The sequence below is a fragment of the Pectinophora gossypiella genome, chromosome 18, assembly GCF_024362695.1.
Source record: "Pectinophora gossypiella chromosome 18, ilPecGoss1.1, whole genome shotgun sequence".
NCBI classification, from domain to species: Eukaryota; Metazoa; Arthropoda; class Insecta; order Lepidoptera; family Gelechiidae; genus Pectinophora; species Pectinophora gossypiella.
The window spans coordinates 9581597-9594332 of record NC_065421.1 but is presented as its reverse complement, the minus strand read 5'-3'; positions in this window follow the sequence as shown (position 1 = coordinate 9594332).

The window sequence follows — 12736 nt, the reverse complement described above, 5'->3', positions numbered from 1 at the left end:
CTTTTAACATTATAAAAATCTTTACACAAACTCTAATGTGATGTGTGCATCCGCGTTTAGTGGCATTTTAACTTTATTTACATGTGCTAATCAAATTGATTAACGTGCTCATATTTTAATTTTTTCGCAAACATTAGCTAAATACGATGTCTATTCAGTTTTTATACCGTTTGTGTTTGATATTTTGTTTGTTTGTTTTTTAAATTTCTTGGAGTCCAATCATTACTTTTTTTTTCTCACGTATTAACATTTGAGGACTTAACTCTTTTTTTTGACGTGACTTATTGTAGATTTGCCGCAGATGGTATTTAACTATTTGGCCGGACAAATGGGGAGTGCTGAAGGCTCTCACCTGGTGAGGACTTAGTTATTTTGTTCATTGTTACTTGTATATTCTTCACAAATAAGTATGATGTATGACTATACTTCTTCTTCTTCTTATTTATCTTCACAAATAAATAATAATAAGAAGAAGTATAGTAGTGAGTTATTAATTTATCGTAGGGGAAGGCTGGGCAAAGTGAATACCCCGGGCAAAGCGAATACTCCCCACTACTCCTAAAATATTAGATGTTAATTCAACACACCACTACTATTACGTCGGGCCATCTTGGTTTAATACGCGGCAAACATCGAACCGAGGGGCCGCGTCGTGTCCCGTCCGCGGAGTGGAGATTTGTGTTTTCGTAAATAAAAGATTGATTTTACGCGGTAAGTACATTGATTAATTCTCCTATATTACTAGTTCTTGATTCTTAGGAATGTCTTAATTCAGTAGCATACCAAAATAGGTTTTTATGGTATATTTAACAGAAAGTCAGAATTATTCGTTTTTGCATGAAATGTGTTAACCTCAAAATTTACCTAGTGGGGCAAAGTGAGTAGGGCAAAGTGGATACCATATCCACTGATGACGTATTATCTAAAAAGGTCTTTTACTTGTTTCAGATGATCAATAAATATAAAAAAAACTGTTTTCATCGAAGATTAGGAAAATATATATAAAAGAAGACGGTAAACTAATTGAAAATTGGATTCGATGTGACATTTGTCAACAATGGTGTCACGAAAATTGTTCTGCTTTTGATGGCACTTAAGGGTATACCTGTGACAATTGCCAATCTTAATTTTATAATTTTATGGTCAATAAAAGTTATCGTTTCAGTTTATCAAAGTTATTTCTATATTTTCAGAGACTGATTATGGGTATTCACTTTGCCCAAGTGCTGTATCCGCTTTACCCGGGGTACCGGGCAAAGCGAATACAATCGTACTTTTTTTTATTTTAACTGCAGTTGATTATTGTTTAAATATTCTTGGTTACTGATGTTGGTATTTGTAAGAGCAATAAATAAAGACTAATTTGTGATAATTATTTTGTTTTTGTATTGTAAACCTTTTCTGCTATAACCTTAAATACCTTAAGGTATCCACTATGCCCGGCCTTCCCCTAAGTGCAGTTTTCACTAATACAGTGGGCTCGATCATTATAGACAGCAAAACGGCTCACTATCCATCATGTTGGTCTAACAAAAAGCTTGGGATATAGTCGCATTGTTTAACTATTGTGTCTGGAATTCTCGACCTTGCGACGTCAGATATAAAAAGTATTATATCAAATGTTGCATCAGTCTTCTTCTTCTGTCGTGTGGGTTGTGAGGTGAATTACCAACCTCATCAATACTGGTATCAGGGTTATTATTGAGCCGCCAAAGGCCTCTGATATGGCTCACGTAACGACTAACCGGCTCACGTAAGTAGTAACCGAAACCTACAGCTTAACGTGCCTTCCGAAGCACGGATCATCTTACTTTTTGGACAATCAGGTGATCAGTCTGTAATGTCCTAACTAAACTAGGGATCAAGAGAACAAAGTGATTTTTGTGATATGTCCCCACCGGGATTCGAACCCGGGACCTCCGTATCGTGAGCCCAACGCTCAACCACTGGACCACGGAGGCCGTTGTTGCATCAGTAAAAGCACATTATTATACTTAATTCTGAGAAACATAAAGTAATTAGAAATATTTATTATGTTGATAAACTCGACTATTAAATCAAAAGCTGTTGACAAGAGCAAGGTTCAAGTATTTTTTTCGATTTGTTTTTCTATTTATTAGATCAAAGTAGCAATAGCAATAACCCATAACAACCATTTCCCCCACTTTATACTGCATTCGTTAAAATTAATCAACATGCTGAAGTTTTGTCCCGTAACACAAATAACGTGATCACGCAACTTACTATGTATATTTGTCTTAGCTAGACATGCCATTCATCAAAAAGAGCCATTAAATATCCATTATAAATGTTATTTTTCGGATGACAACACTCAACAATAGTATTTACATTCGATGTCAGTTTGTTTTACATCCGAAATACACATTGAATGAACGCGGAACATATTTCTTCTGACATTCCCGAATCCTTTATAATTTTGGACATAATGTCTCTTATTATAAGAGCGCCTTAGTTCCGAAGCCCTCTTTGTCCAACAAAGAAAGGTGAATGGAGGTTGAATAATAATAACACATGTCTGGCCGGTAGCAAGAATTGAAAATATTAAAAAGAAAAAAATGTTTGAGAATATGACAACACCACCGCCACGTGTTGGCGGCACAATAGCATTTGAAATTCGAACCTTCTTTTGTCAATTCTGTTTTTATTTTTATTATTTTGAATTGTATAAGATATGATACCATTAGTAATTATGACAAAAAATATTTTTCAAATACTTACTAAGTACTTTCATAAAACAACAGCATTACTTATAGGTACTTGACATAAACTCATGACTATGATATTGCGGTAGTCAGAGGTACATTCGTCGTATGCTATCAATACCATAATCATCGTAGTAGTATACCGTAATAGGCTAGTTTCCAACTAGTCAAATCAGTTACTTTTTAATAAACGTCAAAACACAAAATTACTATGAAAAAACAACCTGAGACATCATAAAAAACGCGATAAAATGTCGCACTTATTATTATATTTTTCTTTATCAAAATTTATAAATAAATTAAATAGAAAAAAAAGTTTTTGTCACTTTTAGATCTGTCTTTATTTAGTAATCAGAATTTTATAATTATTTATCTTTGGCTCAGGAATCTACCCAATTCTTAAAAACATTGTTGACTAACATAAAATGGATGGTAATTTTGTTTTTAACGGCATGTCGCGCGATAATTTACGTATGTATGTATGTGCTCAGTGGGCTCATAAATTTGCGAGCTCGTGATTTATATGGGGATTAGAGAGCGTTATCACTACGGTACGACGCAACGCCCTACAGCGAAATACATGCGTGCGGATATGGAACATATTTCATACATAAACAGGCCCCAAAAAGATTCACACAATATTTTTGTTGCTGCAATCTAATAATACCCAACCGCACAAAATGTCCTTGTGGCAAACAATGCATGTCAAAAACAAAATCCTCTGGAAACATGCTGACAAAGGCTTTGGTATGAAAATCTGTGGCTGTATCACTCGGTATCTTTGCCCCGTCATGTGTTGGTAACATTGAGTGCTCTTGAAATTGGCGCGTAAACTGACAGCGCGCGGTAAACTTTTTTACGCTATCCTCATCTATGGCTATTGTTAGTAGTGCTTTATGCTTTGAGCGGTAACAATTTGTTTATTTAAGAATTGTAATAGCAATCGTAGAAATAGAGCAAATATTGCAGATTTTTTGAGCTGTCTTCTAGAGGATTAACGCAATGTGACACAATTCGTCGCTTTTGTACGGAAAATAATGTTGGTCGGTCCATTAAGTTAAGTGAGTATAGGTTATAAATTATACAGATATACATTTTATTTCTCAAATAATATGTTTTTTTAAGTAAATACTCTAATAAATTAGTGCTTGTTTTTAGTTAACCCTTCCAGGTATACTCTTCCTACGTACTTTCCTACGCCTTCTCAATATTCTTAACAACATCGGACTTCGGTACACTACTCGTACACGTACCTAGATACTTAAATTTTTCGATTAAAACAATATTTACAATATAACCACGAGGCGTTCTCAATATATTTCTTGCTTAGATTGTTTTATAAACTTGAGTCTCGCTGTAGATTTTGCGCTGAGCGTTTTAATTAATTAACTAAGGAAACTTCCATCGGTCTTCGGGACGTTAATCTTGCAGGCTGTGTAAAATTCACAAAAACTTTAAGCTCCACTCACTAGGCGGTAGTTTGAGTTGCCAACTTGTAATAGGTTTAAACTGTGAATATTTTAAATCGTCTGTATCGGCATTTTGCGAGAGGCAAAGGAAATTAATTTTCGCTTAATATACGCTGTGATTACTGTTCAATGTTTTAGTTTTTAAGACCAAGAATCAAAGTTAGTAATTAAAATGTAATACCGTTAATATTATTCCAGTTAATAAATAATAAAATATGTAAGTAGATTTAAATAAAAAAAAGGTATGGAATCTCGATTACAATATTTACTATAAAATATTTTATGACAATTCATCTTTATCATCGCGTTCACGTTTAAGTATATCCTTTTCATTAGACTGCGGTAGTATAGGTATTTCACCATACTACCTACTTAAACTACTTATACTCTAGGTGGGTTTTAGGTCAACAAAATCAATCCATCTTTGGTGTCTATATACCTGTCCATGATATGGGTGATTATCATTGTTATTCCATCATCAGAGGTCATCAGAACCTTCGATAAAACGAGTTCATATTTAGACTTATCTAAACTAAATATGTATGAACACCAAAATATTGATTCACAACCTGTCTGTGCCTACAAGTACTCGTATGTAGACTTGCATTGCAACAAATTCCCACAAGCCATAAGAACGAGGGGGCAAATAGATAAATATTTGTGATATTTTCCTCTAGCAACACCGCCCTGTTTCGCGCGGTAAACAGAAATTTTAATCGGTGTGCAAACGGTTTCGGTTACACTTAGCGAAACTTGGAAAAAACGCGATCTCCTAGAGTTTGTTCAGACAATATTGGCGCTGTGAGTCAGTGTTTTCCTGCACAACATAATGCCAAAGTGGCCAAATACGGTGTCTATAAATAACAATATTTTGCATTTACACATTACATTGGGTGGATTGGCCAAACAATAACTTAGATTATTTAAATAATCGGGTTCGGGAATAGACATTTTCCTGTGACTAATTCCTTGCCTAGAAATCGTTGTGAAAATTCTCAAATTCAGCTATATTTTAACATCATAGGAAATTTCTACTCACCCTTGCCAGAGAAGAGACGGCTGACCGTGGGGTCTTTCCTATGGCACCATGTAATAACCTCGTTGAAACACGTGTAAGTTAAACCTACTCAAAACCATTTAAAATTAATTAAGGTCATTATTTACAACGGATGATATCTCAAGTATTATAATCTGAAAATTTCTAATATTCCACGAAACAATTTCAAAAGAACAGGGCCGTACTTAGCAGTTTACACAGTGTTTTAATTAAAATAATTTTAAATATAATCGCTTTAGAACCAGAGTTGCTAACAAGGGAAGTTGGAGCGGTACAAGACAAAATAATAAAATATTAATAAAGGAACGGAGACGGTGAAAAGTTTCATAGGCAAATATTTGTGTTTGAAATAAGCGCCGCGATACGATGGGGTTGGGCTCCCGGCTGCACTGGGCTCTCTAATGCTTAAATATTAACGTGTGCTTGTCTAATTGGGAAAATACTATGGTAGATAAAAAAAAAATCCCTGTGGGCTTTTTTTATTTTCATTATATCCTTAATCTAAATACATGGTTTGAATGATGCTTAATATTAAACATATCAACTTCATGAAAGCCACATTTTTGATAACTCATGCGATAATTCGCATCCATAATGGTTTAAATTCATCATCACTACTCTACGCTTTTGTCGGTGTAGCATTCTCCATGTTACTTTTTTAGGGTAAAATAGGGCAGTGGTTTCCCTCTTGTCTTCCGCCCCGCAGTACTCTGTCTGACACGAGTGGGATAGCGCCCGGAGTAGTCTATTTCAAAGCCGTACTAGGACTCCATTCCTCCACCTCTGAATAGTACTGACAGTTTCTGTTGCCCTCTGTCAGATCGGTCTCGCCACACATTTTAATACAACGCTTCGTGCCCGAAGAATCATGTACTTAATTAAACCTTATACGTAAGAGCAGAAAGGTAGAGTCTGGTACGTATCTCCTTCTTTTTGCGGTAGATGTTATCCTTCTCTACTCTAGAAGGAAAACCTCTCGAAGGCACATCAAAAATTTAATCGAAAAAAACCTGACACGGACGGGGCTTTGTTGTTAACCATTACACCACCTGGTCCTCCTCCTGTCTATACGAAATTCTTCGATCTATGTATCGTCATTAAGCCGGCGCCGGCGCCATTTAGAATATAGAGTAAGTATATTTCTTTGTGGCAATCTTTAGAATATTGAGTATATGTTTTTGTGGAATATTGAGTATATTTCTAAGCACGGGTAAATGTTATAAAAACCAAAAAATCGCACATCAAGTAGGTATAATTATAATAGTTACTAATTTACTTTATTACCAAACCAGTAAACATAGTTCATGAACAGACGGGCTTCTAAGTATTATTGGATATTTATAAATTGCTTATAGTTTCAACAAAATAAATAAATTAGTAGATTTCTAAGTAAATTCCAAGAAAAGCGGAGAGTATTTTTTCATATAAGTACCATCTTTCTTATATAATAATGTTCACGAGAAAAGTAATAACTATGTATCAACCCTTGTACATATAGGTAATACTTATACAACAATTAAATATTTATTATAATGATTTGGGGGTTTAATAAGGCCAAATTGAAGCAATTCATGAAAGAGGCAATATTGCTATTTGACATTGCGCACTTACTTTTATATGCGCAAATGTCGAATTGCATTATTGCTTTTATAGATGAATTTGTTCAATGAGGCCGTTTTAGACCCCCTTATTTCGTCCAGCGAGACTAAATTTAGGCGATGGGCTGGCAACCCCTTTACCTACATACCTACATGTAGTTATTTTAACTTAGAAACCACTATTAGTCAGAATTATTATAAATGATGATGATACCTATCTCTATCATCTATCTACCTATCATTCGGCTTAGTCACGGATATTTATTTTGTCCAAAAGTATGACGATTCGTGCTTCGGAAGGTACGTTAAGCCGTTGGTCCCGGTTACGTCTTACTGATGTAAGTACGTAGTGGTTACATGACTCATGTCAGGGGCCTTTGGCGGCTCAATAGTAACCCTGGTAATCCACCTCACAATCAACACGATAGAAGAAGACTATTTTGTAGTTGAATAGCAATAATATTGTATATAATTCTGATTACTAAATAAAAACAGATCTAAAAACTAACGAAAAACATTTTCTTTTTTCTATTTAACTTATTTATGAATTTTAATCAAGAAAAACTTAATAATAAGTTCGTCATTTTATCACATTTTTCATAGTGTGCTTTTTTATACAAATTCCATAGTAATATCGTGTTTTTACGTTTAGTAAAAAGTGTCTGATTTGACTAGTTGGAATCTAGCCTATTCCAAATCACCAGGAAAACACATAAACATCCTTTGAAAGTTTTCCCGAATCCCAAGAGGTACGAAAGGGAATTTTGTCTGGGATGTTCCGATTTGTCCCGGCGCACCCCACATGGTGACGCGGGTGATGCGGGGTGTAATTGAAAACAAACATGCATTGTTGCGGGTCGTATCAATCAGTGTGGTGACGGACGATAGTGCGAGGGACCAGCGATGGGTTGAAAAAACTGGGTTCTTTATAACACTTTGCTTTTTGATCTGATGGTTTTGTCTCTCAAAATAAATTATAGCTAAGAAGGTAAGTAAGTATGTCTATTTAGGAAAATACTATATTTTTTGTTTAGTCTCTTCTTGTAATTTTTCATACTATAACCTGTTGTTTGATGAAAACATGTTTTTTAATTCACAAGCAAGTAATATTTAACGCGTGCGCTACAAGAATGCGCAAAAGTAAAATTTTTGCTCGATATATTTCTTAACCCTTCTGTAACTTATTTTTTTTTTGACGAGGAATATGGGTTATTAACAGCTTCAGGATCATGATTACGTGGGTCTTTTTGAACCGGCTTAGCACCTCATTCCATTGTCCTAGCGTTTTCACAGGATACGCTTACTTAACCTGAAGATTTGAGAGGCTTTTTACAGAAGCGACTGCCTGTCTGACGGTCCAACCCGCGAAGGGAAAACCAGCCTAATACAGGTTGGGTCATATGCCGCTGAAACGCATTTCTCCCGATGTTTTCCTTCACGTGATAAACGTTTAAGATCTAAACATGAATTAGAAAGGAAATTCGAAAATCATTGTTGTAGGCCCATGGTATCAAGCGTTCTTTCAACTAGGCTCCACACGGCTTAGCACCTCTTTATGTGTCGGACATATTCCGGCCGACCCTGGCACGTTAGGTACGGTGCTATTGGTGACATTAAGTGTTTCAATCTCGCGCGCGACACAATGTGGCACGTCTATGACACGCGTGGCACGTGCCGCCACGCGCCAGCGGAAAGAGTGTTAGGATTTACTGACACGTTTTGTGTTTGGATAAATTGTAAGCTGTTCGTGTCTGCATATCACTGGTCTTCTTATGCCTAAATTAATGAGTATTGGTTGATCAGCTTGCGCCAAGACTTTCATTTTAATATTCTTATGAAGAAATTTTGATCACAGATGTTGTTAACAATTACAATTTTGAATCAGATCTTATATCAACGATTTGACAACGTATGCGGCTGAGTCAGCGAAAAATTGGTAACGAAATTTCATAGCGTCGCTTTCGGCAATGTCCAAGTAACTCCTACAAATTATCTATTTGCAAGCACCCTGCATTAATTACATGAACTCTAAAGTTGTAATTCACATTCCCTCGAACGTTCCCATTTATTCCTCTACCCACCCTGTAAGCAGAACATTACCATATCGGTGCGTGTGGTCACACGCGCGGTGTTTGCCCGGCGCACGCGCCGCGTCGAGAGCGCTCCCGCCCGCACTAATTTCTGGAATCACGCTCACTGGGGACGTATGACGTATTGTTTGGAACTTCATTGCTCCTTTTGGTTTTTTTATTACTTTGTTGTTGTTTACTATTGGCTTAGAACCTAAAACTGCCACCTTTCTATTAAATTCTAATGCATTTATTAAATAACTAGAAATGACTACACCTACAGGAGCTCGGTGGCGCAGCGGTAAACGCGCTCGGTCTGCGATTGTTGAAGTTAAGCAACTTTCGCAAAGGCCGGTCATAGGATGGGTGACCAAAAAAATAAAAGTTTTCATCTCGAGCTCCTCCGTGCTTCGGAAGGCACGTTAAGCCGTCGGTCCCGGCTGCATTAGAAGTCGTTAATAACCATCAATCCGCACTGGGCCCGCGTGATGGTTTAAGGCCCGATCTCCCTATCCATCCATAGGGAAGGCCCGTGCCCCAGCAGTGGGGACGTTAATGGGCTGATTATGATTGATGATGACTACACCAAAGCCTTCTACAACAAAGTACAGGTTTTACGTAAGTACTTAATATAAATTACGTAAACATACATACAGGAAGCAAGAGAAGTATGTCAGGATCGAAGCAAATGGAATTCCATAGTCTCTGATTACCCTGGTGGGAAATAGGAGTGAATTTATATATGTATGTACAAGCACATATAAAATAAAAGCTGTACCATCGTTTGGTCTCCAAAGCACGGAGAAGATTTCAAATGAATGCTGAACGGTCAGCCATGTTAATGACCACGTCGAAAGCAAGGCGCGTGACCAACGTGGTCAAAATGGTCACGGTGGTTAACGCGTGCCCCGGCACGTGGTCAGGCTCCGGCCTTTGACTCCGGATCTTAAATTCAAAACATGTCCGACATTGACAGGTTTTCAACCAGGCATGTATAATAAGTATGTACTTACCTACTATTTCTTCAGTGGCTAGTTCTAGTTATTGAGAAGTCCAGAATTTGCTGCAGTTGATAAGTTGAAATATAGTCAGTTTGCAGTTTCGATGTTCTTATACTAACCGTACAAAAGTTTTACCCAAGCTACAATTTTGCAGCTAGTTCAAATGTAGTAAGTATGTTTGTAAATTTGCTTTTATGGTCCTAATGGCACTACGATACCGTGTAGAAATTATTCGTGATTAGGTTGCTGGCAACTTAAGGTACTTACCTATCAGTTGCGCAGCAACCTCCATGGTGTCCTAGAGAGGTCCTAATACTTACTCCACGTCCAGGAAATTCAACCTGTCGTCCTGTGAAAATATTTCGTCTCGAACATTTGACTTATGATTGTTTCCTAGATTATTCTTATTTCGAATACAAGTGATTATGTATTCATCATCACTAATTTAAGAGTCACGCTCTTGTCGGTGTAGCACATTCTTGTCTATCAAAGATCAATTCCTTCACCTCCTTATAAGACACAACGTTCGCCTTCTCTTTAATCTGTTCCATGTAAGCTCTTGGTCTTTCCCTTCCTCTCTTTACTTGCAGTTCCCTTCTATGATGTTTTTAACAAATTCGTCGTGTCTTATTAAGTTTCCAATCATCTTGCCTCTTCTGTCCTCAATTACTCTCAATATTTTCCTCTTTGGACTCTTTGACGGACAACTAACTCCAAACATTGAAAATCCGTGAGGTTACTGAAGACATGTCAAAGTAACGCGAAGAGTGAGGAGAAGTCTGTTAGCTGCGTGGTCGCGATAGCGCGTCCGTGACCGTTCCCGCTGCGTGCGGATTATGCGCGCTAAGATCGTCTGCCACAGCAGATAGGAGCTCCCAAGTTATAATGTAGATTATAAGTTCGTAGGCTCGTCTAATAGACTAGAGACGGTTTATTTTACTTGTTTTTGGTCAGTTGTTGGCTGTTTTGAATCCATCGTTAAGTTCACTTAACCAGCGCCGTAAATCGCTCTTGCAGTTTAGAGTGAATAATAAAACACTAATAAAAGAAGTCCGTCAAAAACAATAATACATAAATTCACTCTCAAAGCCCCTAATGTGACAAAGAAATCACTTTCAATAGGAAGTCCTAAGGTGGATAAGGTGACAGGTAATTATTCCATCATTTCATCATCATGTCATTGGACAAGAACATAATGAGCCAGATCTCACTAGGACACAATGGTGACGCCACCACGATCCCTCAACCAACAAAATGCAGTGATACGTGTCTTGTTGGTTGCGCAACCAACAAGGCGAGGTAACATCTGCGTACTTTTTGTTGGTGGCGCGACAGAGGTGTCCTAGTGAGACATGGCCCCTAAACTTAGTTGACATAAAATTAATAATATTATGATCACATGGACAGGCGCGCAATCCTACTCGCGTCAGACAGAGTACTTCGGGACGGAAGGCAGGAGGGATACCATTGCCCTATTTTTCCCTAAAAAGTAGCATGGTGAATGCTACACCGACAAGAGCGTGGCTCTTAAATTAGTGTGATGGACAGGCATTTCGGAACAAAAACGGACCTATTTTCCGGTTTATATAGAAATAAAATTTATTCTTATTAATTACTTAAACTAGAAAATAAAAAAGCAGCTCCATTATGAACTCAACAGTACCAGTTTAATTAGGCATTTGCTAATTTTCATCGCAACGACGACCCACACAAAGGAGATGGGACAGTGAAAAAAATTAATTAAAGACTTGTATTTGTTGAATACAGTCCTAATTATATTCCGAGTACTGAGACGAAGTTTGGCAACATTTAAGGAGATTTTTCACCAGGGAGCATGCGGAAATACTTGTAAATAACGAAAAACTTGACAGTTGTAATAATAAAAATGAATATGGTATGTTCGGATATGGTAGTTTATTATTTTGAATAATTTGGTAACAATAAATATCTAATCGTTTTTTTATTAAGATAATTTTAAAATATTTTATTTTTATAAAATAAGAATATGTTTTGCGTTAGCACGTATGCGGCTTCTCATATAAGAGGAACCAAACGTGCTGCTGGCTCAGCAGCCGAGGCAGCGGCCGGTCTCAAGCACGGTAAGTACGCCAACCTGGAATCGACGTATGACTTTGTGCCGTTTGCCGTCGAAACGGCGGGGACTTGGGGTTCTGAAGCGAAGCGCTTTATCAGAGAGGTGGGTAAGCGGCTAAGGGAGCAGGGGGGCGACTCCCGGTCCGGGCATTACTTAGCGCAGCATATTTCTCTCGCCATCCAACGGGGCAACGCTGCGAGCGTGATGGGCACATTCGGTCGAGAGGTGATAAAAGGGAGCATTTTTAATTGAGCTTTTTAATTTAGTTTTAGTAGTATAGTTTTAATCCTTATTTTTGCGTTTATTACCTATTCTTATTTTTTGTAAACTTGTTTATTACTGTTTTTTATTATTGTTTCTAATAAAAGTGATATATATCATTTACAACAATAATAAAAATTCTTTTTTTTCAATTATATAAAACTATTTCGAGAAAATAAAATATTTTACGAGGTATAAAATAAGCGCCTGTATTTTTTATTTCTTTTTATACGAAAATTTCAAGTAGCCAATTTTCTTGGTAACCTGTTTGTCACTATTATATTTTGTCAAATCTATTTTTAGTACAGCCAATTAAGTGTGGCCGCCAATGGCTTTTTCGCAGTCTACGTACGTCGTCCAGTGGTTGGGTGTTGCCTTGAGCTCGCGATCCCGAAGTCCCGGGTTTGAATCGGGTCGGGCGATATCACAAGAATGAGATTGTGATCCCTAATTTGTTAAGACA